Source organism: Bombus fervidus, chromosome 9 (genome assembly GCF_041682495.2).
Source record: "Bombus fervidus isolate BK054 chromosome 9, iyBomFerv1, whole genome shotgun sequence".
Taxonomy (NCBI): Eukaryota; Metazoa; Arthropoda; class Insecta; order Hymenoptera; family Apidae; genus Bombus; species Bombus fervidus.
The window spans coordinates 11,589,435-11,608,798 of NC_091525.1; the positions used below are offsets into that span (position 1 = coordinate 11,589,435).

Sequence of the window (19,364 nt, forward strand, 5' to 3'; positions counted from 1 at the left end):
AAGTGAATTAACAGGAACGAGTCCAGTTTCGCCTTCTTCTTCTATTTCAGAACGGCCGCCCAATCCCCTCTCGTCTATTTGTTTCGTTTTAGTTCGCCACTCGTTCATCGCTCTCTACACGTCTCTCCTTCGTTTCTCTCGTTTTCTACGCTTTCTACGTTCTCCTTGCGCGTCCGCATGCAAGCAGAATTCGAAGCTAGGCTGATGCAATCAGCTCTGTGCCGCCAAAATGTTTCTAGAAGAAAGTCCAAGTTCGCGAAGGTCGCAGTTTGCGCCACAACACGAAGCCATTCGCGTTGTGTCGCTCGTTCGGACATCGTTGAACATATTTTCTTGTCTTTTAGAGGATGATTTGTGTAGACGATTGGAGAAGAAGATTCGTGTGAATTGATACCAGTTGGATGGAGAATTAAAGTTGCTTTGGTGCAGCGAATTGATACGAACGATCGATCGGACGCGTCACGGAGTCGGTTTTCTTTCTGTTTCGGTGTAGGAGCCTGGCGACCGCCGAAGGACGTTGTGTCGTAAAGTTCCCAGCGACTTCGTGAGAGCCTCCGAGTTGAATCGATGCTGAACCTCCTCGGGAATGAGAGCCAGCGCGAGGAAACATCGAAGAACTTGTAATAAAAGGACGTGAGAGGTGAGTCTCCGTTTCTTATAAGATATTTTTTAAAACCTCTAAGGAACAAGCGTTAATTCATTGAGAATTGCCCTCTGAATTCTCATATTGTACAAATTTTACTCGCCCAAGTCACGCACTGTTACTTTATTTGCCCTTAACATTCTTTGAGAAACTTTTCAATTCTTTTATTCAAAACATTTTGCTTTCCAAACATCGACACGTTTCTATCTCTTTTCTTTTGTAATTAAAGAATCGTGCTATTTAATCTTTTAACAAATCTCATTATCACCTTATTCGATACACCTGTAATCGTATTCAATTCTCCTTCAAGCTTGCAATCTTTTTTTCTAAATAATCAAGCAATTATCCGCTTTGCTTAAAATTCTTCCGTATTAGATCAACCATTTTCAAACGTGCGCAATCCTCTGTTGAATCGTCTTCTCGACACGAAACGAACGAACCCACGGATCTCATTATACTCGCAGATTCGTTCGATTGGTAGACACGAATTCCGGGAGGAAACGCTCGGATATTAGCCATTAGCTAGCGGAGAACGCATCAATTTGAGGCCACGCCGATTATTCCAATCGCGTGATTTTCTATTACGAGATCGTTCCACAAAGAATGCATATCCCATGGAAGAGCCACCTTCGTTTTACAGTTCCTCGAATCTTTCGTTTTCGCGGAGCTTTCGTTCTCGCCAAGCTTTCGTTCTCATCCCTGTCGAGCCACGTTTATATTTAGATCGAGGAAACACAGTATGCAGAAAGGGCAAAATATAAGTTTTAGAGCCGTTCGCCATTCATTTCAATTTCAACGACGTGACCCGTGTTACTAAAGGAATATATTTAACGCCACGAGTAACTACTCTCATCGGGAAAGTTTACTCCTTACTATAAGTTCGGATTTTCCTAAGAATCATACGGATAGAAATTCCCGGAACAAAGTGAAGTTTCACGCGAATATTCTCGATTTAATATAATGACGTTTTATTAAATTAGATTAAATTTAGTTTTATATTTCAGTAAAATTGAGACAGAACTCTAATAGTTAAGTTTACTAGTTACTAAAGTATTACAGATGATGATAATTCGTGCTTTCTCCTCTTACGTTTATTACAGCTCGTATCCCTTACTCCGTATGCATTGCCGTGTGATATATCTTATATCCTAATTTTATATTGCGTTCGCTGATTTAACCAACTTTACATATTTTCAATGGCATTCAAATCGAATGACTTGATCGACTATGCAAACACAGGAACGTTCTTCGATATGACGTAGTAACAAATTAAACAGTTGCTATATGAAAACTCCACGAAAAGAAAATTCTTCTAAGAGTGAAAATGTCATCGTGAAACAAAATACCGCGTAAAAGATGTTGTAGGAGATCGACGTGGCGAAAAATCGAGGTTCAAGATCGTCGCCAAGCGGACCTGCACGTCGAGTGTAAAAATAGTCATCGATATAGCGGTTTGCACGAGCCTTCGCCTTGCCCTCGCTTGTCTATTGCTCTTCGAAGATGCATTCAACTTCTATCGTAGGAACAGGTTTTCAAGGAAACCAACTTCTCGCTGTCGAGATCCCATTTGTTGGTCCCATGGGAAGAATCGGGCTCGTCGTTCTTGCCAAAACGCGATGAGCAGTTTATGACTATCGAAAGAAGCTCGATCGAGATCATCGTGAACGACTATCACAATGATGTTTGAACGTTGGCTGATTTCTGCCGGCTGTTGTTGATTTTGAGCACTATCAACGTGGTTGTTATAGATTATTTCTATTTGCAGCTTATTCGAAGCGAGTGATGCATTTTGTTTATATTTCGGTTCTCGTATCAGATAAAAGTAACGCACGGTAGTCAAAATTATCAATTCTTGGTCCTTTAACATTTTTTCCCGTTTCTCAAAGTTCTGTCAATTCATAGCGATACATTTTTGAAGCTTCGAATAACTTTTTGTAGAACATATGAATAAATCTCATTTTCCTCCTCGCACCAGATAGAATTTTCATGGAGCTTTCATTTGAATTTCTTTGATACTAGTTTTATTTTTTAATCGCCGGTATATTTGCACATCTTGTTCCTGAACGTTCATTGGATATTTTCCCATTTAGATTTCTTCGTTATAAACTTTATTTTTCAGTTCGTAATTTACTCCTGCGTCTTGATGGATTTTTATCGGGACCCGTGTTCGCAAAGATTAGACGAATTCGAGATCCCCAAAGATTTCTCGTTAGGATTTAGTTCGAAAGAAACACAGTCTCTTTAATACCCGTACTATCTGAAGCAGCTTTTTTCCCACGAGGTTCCGGCAAGTTCGGTTCCAGCACGGCGACTGAGCAAAAGGCGCGCCCTCCCCCAAAACTTCCGCGATAATCGCCTATAAAAACGAGAGGCAACGAGCATCTGACGCCATCAGAAAGTCCCTAATGCGCGGCCGTCGTTCACAGCCTCGCCCTCCTTCTTCACCCTTTTCTGTTTCTTTTTCGGCGAGAAACGAAGACTCTTCCAACGACCTACGTGGTCCGGATTTGCATTATAAAAATTTCCGCTACGTTATAAAATTCGCCGCAATCGCATCGCGGCGTCGCAGCTAAAACGTATTATGCCAAACGATTTTCTTATCTCCTCCATGTTTTCCCTTTTCCGCGCGAATTTCGTCTCGTTGTAGACAATTTTTACGCTTCCTCGTCAAATTGTACGATATTTACTTTTTCATTGAATCGTGTATTAGAAGTAGAAGAAAGGAAGTTCACGAAGAATTTCTTGTATTGTATTCTACGGTGTTCGTTAATACACACACGCACGCACACAGGACAGCTTTATCAGTAGACTGCAGATATTTATGCAAATTCGTAGCTTTTTGAAGATAATTTAAAAGAATGAAAGTTAGATTGAAAATTGCTTTTTTAATGAGCAATATATTTTGATGAATTTTATACCTTTGCATATTACATGCATACTCTGTGCATTCTTTCGTCTTCTATAAAAATGAAACTTTTACGATACTTGATAGAAGAACGCTTTTAAATATTACTATATAATCCAAATTTTTAAATTCATCGCTTACACCACGATGACTTTCAGCTTATTTTTTATCCTCTCGCGTGTCTGCTCTCGCATAATTAATTTTCACGAAACAGGTTCGCAAAGATGGCGATTCAGGGGCAGGAAGTCGCACGAACTCCCTTCGATCGTCTGGTAATTTCTCCCCAAGCTTTCTCGAATCTTTATGAAAGAAACGAATTCCTTTGTCCCGGTTTCCACTCGCCTCTTTCACGATGTTGGTGATTAATCGTTGCAGGTTGGCAGGTCCGCGTGTCACACTCACTTAATTCGCGCTAAGTCGCGTTCCCGTACTTCTTACAAAGTCTCGTCGTAGCCGGAGCATTACTTAGCTCCTTAATTGGAACACGACGTAAAAAGTCCGGTTCGTTTCTTGCCCCCGTTTGAAAAGAACATGCGCCGCGTCAAGTTTTCCAACCGGACCACTGCCTTCGAGGTGACTGCCGGACGGTTGTTTATTAAAAAAAAAATGCAATTGTTCGTCGCTTAGAACACCGGCGACGTTTAACGAAACTTGTATACTGACATTTAACGAGAGAGTTACGAAAACACTTTTATCGCGACGATGTTTCGCCACTTTTCTCCTGGGGGCACTTGTATTCTCGAAATAATTGCAGAATTTATTAATTCTCGTTGTCAGTTTAAAAACTGTTCACGAAGTTGCGAACGTAAAGACCTTTTAAATTTACGAGGATAAAGTGATCTCGCTTTGACAGATTTGTCGAAAAACGTAAAGTTTGTCGCACCACTTCTTTTTTATAGTAGATATATCCGACAACAAATGGATTCTTGACTGGTCTGGAGGGTCAACGGGTCGACAAATCTCGCGTTTGAAATGTAGCGAGCACAAAGCAGAAACAGCAACGGCCAGCCAGCGGGAAGCGTTTACAGACAAATATTTGCACTTGTAACGGGATATCGAAATCGCAAGTCGAGTGTACGTGCCGTGACTCATGAATCTCTTCGTTCACGTGGCGGGCAAAGGAAATTACGGAAACTGTTAAATTCTTTCTTCGTGTTGTTCCCGTTCGACCGACTACTCGAATCGATTCTCTTGTTTTGTGAGCGAATGTATCATACGTTTGATTCGTTTCGGAAATGTTTCCAGACTAAACTTGTTGGGTAAATATGTATGTAAAGTGAAATTGAAAGCAAACAAGTAAAATAGATCGAATAAAAAGGAATAAATTGCAATTATTATAAAATTTATTTTTACGAAGCGGTCTGGCCGCACAGTCAACGTTATGGTGTAGAATATGCCTGGTTATTCGATGTCGATGTTATCAAGACGAAATTAAACGATTGTTTCAATTTCCCGCATTCGGAAAGCCAGCTGCGCTGGTACGATTCATTCAGTTCTCCTACAAACGTATTCAGGTTATAAAATCAAAAAATATCTTCTTTTTTTACAACAACATTCTTATGTGATCGATTCGTGTAAATTCTTTGGATATCGAATTTCGAAAGAAATCAAACATCGATTATGAGAATGACAACAAGAATCTCGAAAGAAATTCACGGAACATGTACCTTGGATTAAAATTAATATATAATTAGTGTTATCCGAAATCTTGAATTTAATCACCGAGTTAACGAACGAAGAATTAAACTCCGTTTGAATGAAAAAGATTAAAGATATTTCGTATGTCTTTTCGTGTAATTTGCTGTTTTTTACGATTACATATTCCACCGGAGAATCGATTCAAAATTCAGACAATGCAGCAATGGTATAAATAGTCGCGTCGACGAATAACCGATGATTCTTTTGTTGTTTTCTACTGCCAACAGTCGCGATTCGAGGAGCACATAGTCATAATGATAGATAGTTGGTTACGCAAACGGAAATACGGTCAGTTAAAATTATCGTCGGATCGAATGATGAATGAGCGCGATGTTTTTTTATAGGTTCGTATTGTAGAATATATACCTAAAAGGGGATTGAGTAGAAGATAGACCTAAATATGCATGAAATCGCTTGAAGTGACCTCTTTTCATCGCGAAACCTCTATCTGCTTGCTGATAAGCGGGATAGAACATGATCCGAGAAACGTATCTCATGGAACCCTCGTCTTTCTGGTTGTCGAGTGAAGACGTTTAATCGCGCAAACAAGAATGGACGTAAATTAAATGAAAGTTTCAGATATCAACGGACTTAGAATACCATTAAGAAGTTTAATTAAGTTGAACAAAAAACAAATTCCAGAGGGCAAAGTGTACGCTCGTCTTGTAAAACGAATCTTTTGTTTTTCATATCTGACTAGTTTCAAATTTAATTCTTCGGTTAAAAGTCTTGAAACGTTTACGCCATCGAATCGAGTCACATTTCTTCTCTCATCGAACGTTTAACTTCGTTTACGTGTTATTTATCGACGATCCAACTAGCAAAACTATGTACACGTTAATTAATGAAACAGTCGTCGAAAGATTCTCCTTGTGTCGCGGACCATCTGAATTCTAAGTTTCTCCGTTGTAATTTACTCCAAAATTTTCACTGTCCTTATCACGTTCCACTTGGTCACCTAGAGTTATCCATGTTCACCGTGTTTCCACGTTTCCTCACACGCCAAGCACTTGAAATTACCTTCGGAACACAAACACTGCAAGACAAACACCGTATTTTCCTCGATTTTAGAAAGCATATCGTGTGTGGACACCTGAATTCCACGTCCGTGCACCTCTCATCTGCTAATTGCGCCAGCATTCCCAATTTCTCTGAAAATATCGCCTCGCCGTAATTGGATCCCCAAAATCTACCTACGTTGTCCAGGTCTTTCGAGTCTTGACCGGATATCTCAATTTATTTAAAGTGGAGACATCGTAAATTCGTTTGAGTGGTCGATCGTCTACGTTCTTGTTGATCACTGTAGATACTACAAATGAAAAATTAATCACGAAACATTCTAGAAATGTAAAGTTATACAGTTAGAACGTGGAATAATACATACGAAATTACCGCGAATCGAAAATTAGTCAGCGACGTCTCTACAAATTAAAAATTAATCGTCAAACAGTCTACGGGTGAAAAGTTCTACAATTGGAACACAGAATAGTACATCTATCATCGCAAACGGAGCATCTATTGTTCAAGAACAGAAAGCTTTTCTGCTTTTCACATCGTGCTTTTGTAGATTTCCTTATCCGATTTACCTAACTTTCTCGTGAATCAAACTAGCTACAACTCTTATCCTATTACCTCTAAGTATCGGTAATTCGAAAACTACTTATCTACTATGCTATTTGTTCGCAATAATCTAACAGTCTATTATATCTACGTATGCAACAATATTTTACATAGTTCTACAGTTACCACTGTTCCACGCACACCACAATTTCCCAAGTTCTACAGCCCGTATCGTAACTCACCACAAACTGTACGCGCGCGTGGTTGCTAGTCAATACCACCTTATTCTAATTAGTCTGCTCGGGTCATTCATATTCTGCACACAGTTCTACCTAACCCTCTACGACAGACACCTAGCCTCCATTTCAAGACAAACGTCACGTCTACCGCAGTTTTGTTGAAAGCGAAATTGCCTGCTCCCCAGTACGACGATTCATCAACGAGAACAGAAGATGACGTGAATATCGCGCTTGCTATTTATTTATTACAGGAAGAACATTTCTCTTCTTCTTCTCGTGCTGCACCTATACATTTAATTCGTTTCAATGGTTGAAGAAGTGAAACAAGCTAGTAAGAGGGGGTTGTTCGATCGATGTGAAATCGTGAAACGAAGGAACAACGATAACCTTGTACCCAGACAAAAGTGCAATTACACGGTTAACGCCAGCACGAGACGAGCGCATTTGATCGTGCGCGTTGCGCAATCCTAGCAACTCCCGCTGTCGTCTCTTTTGTTTTTTTTTCCGCTCGCGTGATTGCAACGTGATTAGTTTCGCACCTGGTCTTCCCTTGAATTCTTTCGTACGAAGATTCTATTTGATTTCAGTCCGTGTCAAATATTTCCAGCTTTTCGAAGAATATTCCGTATCTGACAGACAGTGATGAATTATACGATATTGTTGCAACCAAAGAGTAAATGTAACGCTGGAAATAATTAGTCAGCTGGATAACTTGTGCTTAGAGTTGAGAAAATAGGTGCTATTTCTCTTAAAATCTTTGGGAATCCTCGTTTTGAAATATTGCAATTTATATTATTTCACCGGTGACGTGACAAGGTACAATTTCTTATTTAATTTTACCGATCTAAAATGGAAAAGGGAACAATGCTAACGTGTATGAATAAAAAGGTTTGGAAATAATTATAATCTTTTTCTTTTCGAAACGTAATATTCGGCATTAAAACGTATTATTGCGAAAGAGTGCTGGAATAGGTGCACGATCGTATCGAATAATTTTTCCTCGATACGAATGGTTAATTCTCCCGATGCTGCTTTTACCAGAAAATAATTAAGAACGTCTGATTCTTCGAAGCATCTTCACAGACCTCTTTCCATCGCGAAAGATAAAGGACAAGAGAAGCTTCAATAAGCTCACCCCAGAGACGATACTAAACAAGTTTTAGGGATCTCCGATACAATCAAGCGTCTGGACTGGCATTAAGCACCGAGAATCACTGGCTTGTTTTACCATCGATCGGAAGTCGTTTCATGACACGGAAGAGATTCTTATACGAGCAACGAAAACACGACGCAAAAAAGAAGAAGAAACGAGGCGTCAGCTGTTGAATGGCTGCTGACGAGCGGCGGTAACAAGGTTTAACTTCTCTAAAAGCGTCTATTTTACAGCTGTGTCCAGCGAGTTTTGTAAGAGCGACAGCAACGATGAAAAGCAACATGTTAGATTACGTATCTCGCAAAGAAAGAATATTTTTATTCCCATAATATCATGGACCTGTAGAGAGGCAGCATCGATAACGGAATGGAGAAAGTCTCGAACGTGGATATGATTAAGGGTGTCATCGCGAACCAAATTGATGGTTTTATCAATCCTGCGACTATCACGACGTGACTTCGGTTTGCGGTATGTTATTCGGGTAAACTTACGCGATAACGTGTCAGCTTCAGGAAACTTCGAAGCAGTTGCTACTGCGTTGACGCCGGCTGGCTTTGCTAACGCTTGTTTCATTCATTAATTAGATGGCGACTTACAAGTTGCGACGAGGTAATTACACGATCGAACTTTCAAAGAGCAATTCGAAAGGTGAATCGAGAGATAGTTTGAAAGCGAAGTTTCACCTTTTTCTTCTCTCCTCCCAGATTTAATTCGGTATATCTCTGTGCCTGTCTGGAACTTTTCGACGTACGTGTTCGTTAATTCGGAAGTCTAATCTCCGAAAGATTAAACCGTACAGGGGAATATTGAGCAACGGTCACGTGTTCGTAGTTAATTGGTTCGAACGTTTTAACATTTCCTCCTTGCTCGACTTTGCAGAACAGATTTGATTAATTCTGACCCCGTAGCTGGAATTTGTAACCCTGCCAACAATATCTGTCACACTGTTCCATTTAAACGTGTTCCGCCCGGCAATTCAATTGATGTAATTTCCCAGTTTTTGCTCCCCCTTTGCGTTCGATCAGGCTTCTTTTCGCGTCCAATATCCGTGGTTGGTTCTCACTATAGCCAGAGCCAGAGATATTGCTCGCTCAAGGACATAAAATCACTTTTATAAGATCTTACAAACGGAAGAAACTGCGATCGAAATGCACCAGATTAGAACATAAAGATAAAGGAAGTATTGAAAAAATAATTTGGATTTTTTATCGCATCTTTAGTTCGCGCAGGATAGAACAAATATTTGAGAATGAAAAAATTCCGAGGGTCGTAGGTACGTTTATCGAATTTGTCTTGTAAATTAATTTCTCTATTATCACTCTCTGCTGCTTGGAATATAAAAATTTGAGGATATTTGTCTGAGCTAGAAACCGTAACTACTTCCATCGAAAATGAATCAGGTTTCTAAAGCCGAGCGAACAAAAGTACAAAGGGCTTAATTTCACGGAAAACAGGGACCGCAATAACCAATCGACCGTCTCCAAGAAAATGTAACGGGATTCGGCGGAATTTCGAGGAGCACCGCGGCAAATTCGAAGCGGTGCCGTTCGATTCGTCGACGATAACGACTCGGCCGCGACTTATTTCACGCTTCTCCGCAAATTATAGCGTGGCACACCGGGCTTCTCAGGCCGAGGTTGATTAGATCTGGTAGCGGGGCCGGCTATTTCACGAGGAACTCGCTAATTTTGAAGTTAATGCCGCGTGCAACGGCGCTTTTCGATTCGGCCGGATGGAGTTCGTGAGTTCCATGCTCACGTGATATCCTTCGTTGAACGTTCCTTTTCAAAGACGGAAAGAGTACTGTCGTGGCTCTGAAACCACGGTCGGTCTTATCTCCTTCCCAAGCTGAAACGTTTTAAACGTCGCGCGCGCACGTTATCCAGGCTAATGGTGAATCAACTGGTTTATTTTTATCGTATAAAAATACTGGTAATCGTTCGAGCAAAGGTTCTATCGTATTTGCTATTTAGATTTATTCGGTCGTTGTGGATATTCGTTTGTAAAGAAACATGGATGAAACAGATAAATTTTCTATTTAATTTGGTAAGTCCGCGATATGGATAGAATCGCAGACGCAAGGGTTTTACCGCAGTTTGAACAAAGTATTTATAAATGGAAGAAACGAAATCGAAGAGATTTCTTTCCTTGACCGATTTTTGATCCTTTGATGGAGTTAGCAGGTGGGTTTCGGTAGATGGCTCGTGAACGCGCCATTACCATGTAATCGTTATGTGAAGCGACGGAGAAAAGTCGAGATTGCATTCTTCAACGGAACGCGTCATTTGACTTCGATCTCTTTTATAAGATCTTGCTATTCCAACTATTTTCCATTTCTCTTCTCCGGCAAAAAAGAATATCGAAGTGTAATAAAGAATCACACAGGTAATATCGGTTAATGCTAATGTCTATATAAGAATATTGCACGACTGGTAATGTAAAACGAAGTGGTCGAGTTTAATATTCGTTCAGGTGTTCCGTGGTATCTGAAATGCAGATGAACCGACCGCCTTAAAGACTCGAGCCATCCAAACAAACCCGGCCGGAATTAGCACATTAAACGAAAGCTTCGAAACTTTCGGCCAGGGGATTTCAAATAGACGAAGGTCCGTTCAATTTAGAACCGTGGAGGAGAGATCGAAACTCGTCGATCGCCTGTCTCGAGACTCTAGAATCTTCTATTTCGGATGATAATTAAACGGCCATTGTTCCTCACTGACTAACAAGCCTATAAAAAGGAAAAATCGAGAATATGTTTGAATGGTTCGTAGACAGGTGTGAGTTATATCATCTCCGGAAAGTTTCGCATCTGGAGTTCAATACATATTTCTTTCGTTCAAGGCAAAGTTATGCAATGCACATTATTCTTCTTACGTTGCACAGGTATAATCGTTGTTTGAGATAGCAAGAAAGAAGTATCGAATGGAAATGCGATGAAGGAAAAGTCGTGGAAAAATTGGCCGTGAAATACGCATGTAGACACCTTCGCCTCTAAATCTTCTTTATTCCTAACCAAACGCCATAAATTTATCTTTTATCAGCGAGAGTAGGCCATCTAACGTACTATATAAACAGAAATGGCTTTGTTTGAAACTTCTATTCCGTAGACCATACTTGAGAAGGAAGAAACGGGCAAGCTCTCGTTAACGATACGGATTCGTCATCTCAAGCCAGGTTGCAAAACGAACATAAATCAGAGAGAATCGTCGTTAGCCACGGGAACGCGTATATCATCGTCCAGTTTCGCCTCGGTTCTTTATATTCTTTTGCGGTTGCTGACTCTTGGCGCCAACGCGAGAGTACTCGCCGTGTACAAACCGCGGCCCATTTTTATCAATCCGGACAATTTACTCCCGAAATAACTATAATGCAGAAAAATGCCCTTTGCGGAAGATCTTGCAGATCGCTGAGAAAATCACGGTAACGCGCGTCGAACATCCGTCGACCTCCTTTGTCTATCTTCTCGTATCTCCTCGCGTGCAATAACGAGCAATAGCTCTTCTGGCGCAAATTTTACGAAAATTGCGCATAATCATGCTCGTAACAATTTTTTACCTTCTTGTTTTTCTTCTTCCTCTCAATCATTGTCAGCTAGTCGATGTTCCTTATTATTATGATATTACGGATAGTAGGTAAAAAATACAAGGTTCCTTCGACATATCTTTTCTTCCGATGTTCTTTTATTACAATTAGACAGCAAATTTTTATGCATTTATGGAAATTTCAGAGTATAAAATTGCACGTTATATTAAAAATCATACATTTTAGCTAAAGTAACGAAACCAAAGAAATATCGAATATCCAAACTAGACTCTTTATGATATTTAACACGTGAAAGAAATCTTTGCCTAGATTTCAATTTTTTTATTTGCATTTAAAGATACAAATTTGTGTAAATATCTGAATCTCGTCATAACCATAACTATTCTTTTTAAGTTCAAAATTCTATCTCGCCTTCCGCTTTCTCTATGATCGAACGTGCAATTAACATAACTCAGCGGCTTGAGTGGTAGAGAGATTTAATGGCTCCTGATACGACGGGCGCCGATGATTAGATCACCGGTAACTTCCACGGAATCCCTACGTACGAGCGTGTATACGTCGACGCGTTTGCAACTTACCTCCAACTACTCGTTGGCTCTGCAACCGATTACTAATGGTGCATCTACTTTGAGAACTCGATCCAGTAAACGACACGCAGCAGCTGCATCAGCGAATTTCTAACGGAAATCCTGACAATACGCGACAACGATTTGTGTCGTAGCGTAACAATAGAATCATAAAACTATCAGGTCTTTAGAAATAATCGCCATTGAATGATCGACGATAGTTTATAACCAGGAAAAATCGAACGATGCGTAGTTTTTGGAATTAGCATACCTTTCCCATCTTTCCATAAACCGAGTTTTATTACTTTATTAACTACGAACTATTCTTACGCGCGGTCATCTCAAAATCTGTCGCTAAATGATGCGAGCGGTACTTGGGAGCTGAGCTTTCTCCTTTCGCGCATTTCATATTCATTAATTGCTTCTTCATCTCGAGATAATGTCAAAATGTATAATAGAATGTCGCCGAGTAAAGACGCAGTCTTAACCGAGCCTTGGTTTTTTCTGAACCGTCATTGTTTTTCAAAGAGGCTCGACTGCAATAAGTTACTGCAATAATTGGTTTTATGCATCTATTAATCGTTCATTATTTTCCGGTTGAAACGTTCACGTAACGCTTGTCGTTGTTCACTGATAGATCACTGTTTACAGTATTCGTCAAATGATAAATCGTACGAATCCACGAATTGTTTTTCTTTCAAGGATTGAAAATGTGCATATTGTCTATCCGTACAGAGATAAGCAGTGACGAGATGCTAAAAAGAAAAAAAAAAAGAAAAAAGAAGGAAGAAGAATTGGATGAACTGCGCGAGATATTAGGAAGAGACAAGTTTTCGTGTCTCTTTAATAGTAGGGAAGTCCTTCTAATGAAATTAGTACCTTTCAACCATCGAAAGGATAAGGACTACGAGCGTACCACTACCGTTACATGAGAACCGGTGGTTTAAAGAAAATCGCATTCGAAGAAGTTTGACGACAGTACCACTTCGCTTTGAAGCGGCAAACGGTAAGGGGATTTCAAACGAACCGGTGAAACGACGCGACGCGCCGCTGCTTTCAAATAAATCTACTTTTGGCCACGAACGAAAAACGAGTAACAAGGAGAAAAAGAAACTTTGCATCCGTGGATTCTCGTTTGATTAACATCGAGCTGTTTCTCTCTCTCTCTCTCTCTCTCTCTCTCTCTCTCTCTCTCTCTCTCTCTCTCTCTCTCTGTCGAATATAGCGACGCTCGAAAAAAGGATGCATACGATCCAAAGAGTTACGAAACCGATTACAACTACGAAAAAGACTATTATTCCCAGGTAAACAGGCTGTTTCTTTATGAGCGAGTTTGCACTTTTGACACTGTTTGCAGACGCGGAATTTGAACGAAAAGATAGACAGAGAGAGAGAGAGAAAGTACTGGCAGCGTTTTATTTGACTTCGTTTACCAGCCCATGTCTGTTTGCCAGCACACGTGAAATTTATTGCTGCCTGTGAGAACTAATTGTTGACGGTATCATGAATCAACGCGTGTTTGCTGGCGGATAAATCGGTTAAACACCGTGATTACCAGTCTAGCATAATACGTCAAACTTGCATAATATTAAACCGCTAATGCGCTTGGTTTGTGCGCTGCGGGAACTTTCCACTGACGGCCATTTCTCCTTCCATCACGACTTTCCTCAAACTGAAACGTCAGGGAAACCGACGTAATTCCCTTAAACCATCACGTGAACATAATTCTTCTTAATTACGCCAAAATTTGCTAATAATGTATGTACATTCTTATCGTGTTTATGTTCCTTTTTTTCTTTTTTTAGAATCTTTAAGAACGATCTTGATAGTAGGATGAAAAGTACTTTTGAAAATTTAGATCATCCACGTTTTCCGGATCGTTTCCCTTTACCTGCCCTTCGCAGATGTTTCGCGTTACTAAAACTTGCTAAAACTTGCCAAAAGTAATTCACGGCATTTCCAATTTTTTCCCAGTTGTTCCAGAATTTTCTATGTAAGAACCAGTCGCTTCGATTCACGTGATATTGAGTAAGAAAGCAGTATAATCAGTTATCAGTTAACTTTAAATTGCAAATTAAAATTAACGTCATACGTTGTAAATGTCGCTATCTTACTAAAACGTGGAGCTTCACGTGACTTGTGATAAAAAATGATGATAGATAAAGTTCAACTGGCACGTGGGGCGAAAAATTCTGATAAACAAGAACGTGCAACCGAAAATTTACCTCGTGAGTAACGCAAAAAAACGCTTGTTTCGTGGCAAATATTTGCAAATTTAGCAATTGGAGAATTATTTTCAAACTGGAACGTGCCATCGTCCATGATGTCTGGAAGACTCCGTGTACATATTGCACGCATCGATTCGCTATCGGTTTCATGACTCTAATTATTCGATACTTGGATCGAACAAACTACCGCAAAGTCTGTGATAGATGTGCAAATCTCTCGGATCGCTTGTGAACAAATAACAATTTAACTAAATGTAAATGTCGAGTCTATTATAAGAATATAGATACAAGATACGAGAAACATTAAGGCAATTTTCTGAGAAAGATATAAAACGCGATTAATCATCGCGATTCGTGATCACGATCGCACACTAGATTATCGCACTATCCGAGTAAAAACAGCGAATCCGTTCGCGATGTGTTGACTCATCAAATGTGAAAACGTGTCGAGTTCTGGCGACGATCGTTGGCCGATTGATGATCGCATTGGACGCAACTGTCGTCACGCGTCAGATGTCAGAGCATCGATTCTGTCACCATAAACGATCGAAAAATTTTTGCCGATGTAACCGTTGAAACTATTGGATGGAATTCTCCCGATATATATTTTGCGCTTAGAGTTAACAAAAAATTTTGATTAAAAAAAACAACTGAATCCATATTGACATACAACAATTCAAACGGAAACTTTTTTGAAACGTGATTTTAAATTTCATTCCGCGATACAGACTTGCTGTATGTAGATATGCATACGTGGTAATTTAGCTTAAGTTTAAATTAAATTTAACAGGTGACTCGTTAGTTAGATCGAAATTGACAAACGAAGTGTGGTGAACTTTTTGTAATAGAAGTACTCCATGTTGTTCGTGAATTTTCGCTATAATTTATAATTAGCAGGTCCAGCTAATAATAAATCGCAGAGATCGATAAAACGATCCGACTCAAATAAAACGCAGCAAAACGTGACTTCCACATACTTGTGTTCAGTTGAACAAATAATTTAGTTGACCGCAGCGGTCTCGACGCTGATAAATTAATTGTCCTTGCAGTGGGATAGATTAATCATCAAAACTAACGAAAAAGCAGTCGCGCATAATTTATAAAGTTGCACGACAAGAACGATTGCCGAAACCAACGCGAAAATCTTTCACGGAACACAGGGGATTATACGGTCTTTAATCAGACCGAGTAAAGTTAATCAGAGTGCAAGTGCAGCAAAGAGAATACTCTAACGAATCTGGGGAGATCTAAAATCTCGTGGAACGAGTTCGATCGACTTCGGCGAAAATTTAAATCACGTCGCGACTCCAGAATCGACCAGGAGTCGAACTTTTCTGGCCCTTGGCGCTCGCCATCGGTCCCCGATGCATCTGGAGGATGGCCAAGTGTAACGATGGCGCAGCAATGCGCAATGACGTACCGTGGTGCACCGTGAGGATCAACTCATCCAGAAGTGGGCTGGCAAACGTGCTCAAATGCAGACACCATCGAGCCGTGACGATTTCTCGATTTTGACAATATAATGAAATTATCGACGAGGATGCCTTTTGAGCTACAGTGGCTCGCGAGCAGAACTTCAATCTGCAAATTCACCTCGCATCGACGTTCAATGACGCTTTGATTGCGTAGGATTCTCTTACTTCTGTTCCTCGAGTATTTAGGCAATCCGCGACGATGTATGCAAACACGAGGGGCAATTTTCGAGATATAATCGAATCTCTTGCACGAGTTTATTATATTTTCTTGCCCGTAAATTACGCGCGTTTCATTACCCAAAAAAGAGATAACGAGTCGATTAATAAGTAACAAATATCGAGATGTAGCCCGCTACCAAGTACCGAGCTGATTAAACTTTGTTATTCGCTCATATAAAGAAATAAACACTCATGATATGCTCGTGAGAAATAAACGTCGCTCGTTGTCAAGTATCATTGCCAAAAATACTTTATGAAAGAAACACCTATTATTGCATTTCAGTTGCCTAATCGACAAAAATAAACTCTGCATTCTGGCAGCTAACATCGTGCACGAACATTCGTCACCTATTCATCGTTCTTCTAAACAGTCGCAATGACATCACCATTTTTTTTTTTTTTTTCATTTCTTTTTTTCGTTTTATAGAAATCGTTCGTTTTGCATTATCATTCGTTAACCGGTCAAGCAAGGTAACGGGTGCCTTGTTTATTACACTCGATGCAGACGACGCAGGTCGATGCGACGTTTTAAACTTTCTAATTGATACTCTCGAGAAAGATTTCGACTATGGTCAAGAAAGGTATGGATAAATTTCGCTATCGTTTAACACGAATATTCTCGTTAAATGAAAGATTGGTATTTATCGCGGTGTAGATTGCTTATCCCTCTTCGCTCTCGATTAACGTTGAAGAGAGAACTCGAATTCTATGATTGATAATAGTGGGAGTGACGCAAGATCTGGATCTGCCGCAGATGATGCGAGCACTGAATCGAATAATGTCCTTATCGTCGTTAATGAAGTTGCTAATTAAGACAGATCTGTGTTTGCTGGGATTCGGGCGATCGACTTCTGACATACGAATTATGCGGCATATTTCACGAATGTTTTTCTCTCTAGATTAAGCATTTTTACCAATGTCACGGTTACAGACATCGATGCATGTTTTCGTAACGCAAAACGTTTCTCGAAATGTTTAATGAAAAAGTATTTGCGTACAGCGACGTGCTTAATGAACGCGCAACAGACTCGTTTAAACAAATATGTATTTTTTGCGCAGAGTATACTTTGCATTCTCTTCTTTTCGTTCTCTCGTTCCTTCAAATCAGTTGAAGAACAAGCCAACTGTAATTTCGCGAGAGATGTTTCTCATCTTATCGGCATTACGCCCATACTTAAAGTCTTATTAGTAACATGGTAATAAGTTAATAACATTCGTTTGTTTTTCCCGGGTGTTTCAAGAGGCTCGTAACATTCTCGTGAGTCACGAGGAGATCTTTTTTTACGAAAGATAGTAGAATAATTGCGTGATTCTCGATAGATCTTTCGCGTTTAATCGCAACATCGTCGCTCGTGTGTACGTAAAATGATTTAAGGCCAATTTATCACATTAATGGTAGTACGCGAACGCGTGTTTAAATATCAAACATTGAACGATATTACGACATGGTGCAATGAAGCTTTCTCGCACTCTCACCCTAATCCATTTTTATCGACGTAATTTGCATTTCTTTCTTTCGTTCACGTCTTACTCCAAGAATGTGTCATAAATATCTCGAGTCTGAATTATCGAAATTGTCTCAAACTGTGATCATTTATTAGAAGATCGTATACCGTTGTTCTCACGCAAATACGATTCTTATTGTTCCACGACGATTCTGTTAGCTTTAAGATTCGATTTACATCATCCTGTGAGATACGGGATATAGGTATGCAATCCCAGTCCTTCGCGCCAGTAATATACATTTTAAGCGAGGTCTGTGCGATCCACGTTCATATATCATCGCCTCTTATCGCGTATTATAAACGTAACACCGAAACGTTGGACTGCATCGTGTAGTGCTCGTGTAAAAATAAAGATACATCAGTGTGACGTCAAGAGCGAGGTTTCGAATAAAGAAAAAAAAAAAAAAAAAAAGGAAGAAGAGACCGGAGCTTCAACAGGGAAACCTCGTCTCGCTTAGATGGCACTTTAGAGAGCGCTGTCCGCAAATTTTATTTTTCCCCCGCGTTTTCTATGTTACCACTATATTTTGTACGAGAAGTTTCAAAGTACAGGCTACAGGTCCCGCCAGGATACATCACTCTATTGTTCTAGTCTTCCAACTTACTCTAATTCTTATCTCAGCTTTTGGCTCGTGCTCTATTTCTCTCTCTTTTTATTTTCTATCTACTTTATTGCTAGCGAAGCTGCAAGCTACGATACTTCGAAAGAAATATCTCTGAAGATGAATTTTCTTTGTAACAAGGTACTAATGCGTTCTTACTTAAGGATAAGTCTAATCCTTTTCAAGAAAATTTATCATTAAATACTACGCTGTTCAAAAGACATAATGTATCTCTGTTAAATACGTATGCTTCTACTGCGTCAATCAAGTAAACAAGTCTGAGAGACGAGAAGATCTTACGAGCTTGATCGGTATTATTCGTATGACGCTTTAATGAAAATTCATTTTCAGAGAATCGTTACAGAAAAGCGTATTTCCTGATAGATATTTTCATGGACCCTACGTCAATAGATTTTCGGCATGATTTTTTAAAAGCAATAGTTTTAATATAATCCCCATCCCAGTTTTCCTATGCAAATCTCATTGCAAATTTCCAATGCAAAGTTCAAAGCAAACGCATTCAAAAGTTAAAATTCAAGCAAATCCTATTCGAAAAATATGACGCTCGCTATCTGTCTCATATGCCAAAAAGTTCTTCCAAAGCATGCCAAGATATTACTAACGATAAGCTGTACTCGCCAATCTAAGAGCCGTTATTAAGTAAGAGTATCAAATTTTTATATGTACATCCGATCAGTGCAAAGCTTTTCGCAAGAAAAGTTAATCTTCTCGGATTACGTTCTAGAATATACATATTTTTGTTATTCTTATACGATGGCTCAAGAAGGTACTTCAATGTGCATGTATATATTACAGACTATCTATATCTTCATCTATACGTAGTAAAAATAACCCAACCACGATAATAATATTACCAATCAAATATTTTAGAAAATCAATAAGAGAAGCACTGTATATATTAAATATTTCGAGCAAACATCGTTAAAGCTTCAAGCAAACAGGCAAGCGACCGTTCAACCGGATAGCCGAAATCTACGAAACGAATAAGAACGTCGATCCTATTTGCG

At 39.6% G+C, this 19,364-nt stretch overlaps 1 protein-coding gene across 6 annotated transcripts in view; it reads left to right on the forward strand.

Moving 5' to 3' along the window:
• Nucleotides 1-19,364, forward strand: part of LOC139990619 (putative aminopeptidase W07G4.4) — a 213,797-nt gene that overhangs the window by 159,634 nt on the left and 34,799 nt on the right. For 3 of the 6 annotated variants that reach the window (XM_072010021.1, XM_072010018.1, XM_072010022.1), the window contains one exon: nt 494-640. The exons of 2 other annotated variants lie outside the window; for them this stretch is intronic. The gene's annotated coding sequence lies outside the window, so the exon portion shown is untranslated. Of the gene's footprint in view, nt 1-344; nt 641-19,364 lie in introns of all 6 variants that reach the window. One more of the 6 variants, XM_072010020.1, reaches the window with a different exon arrangement.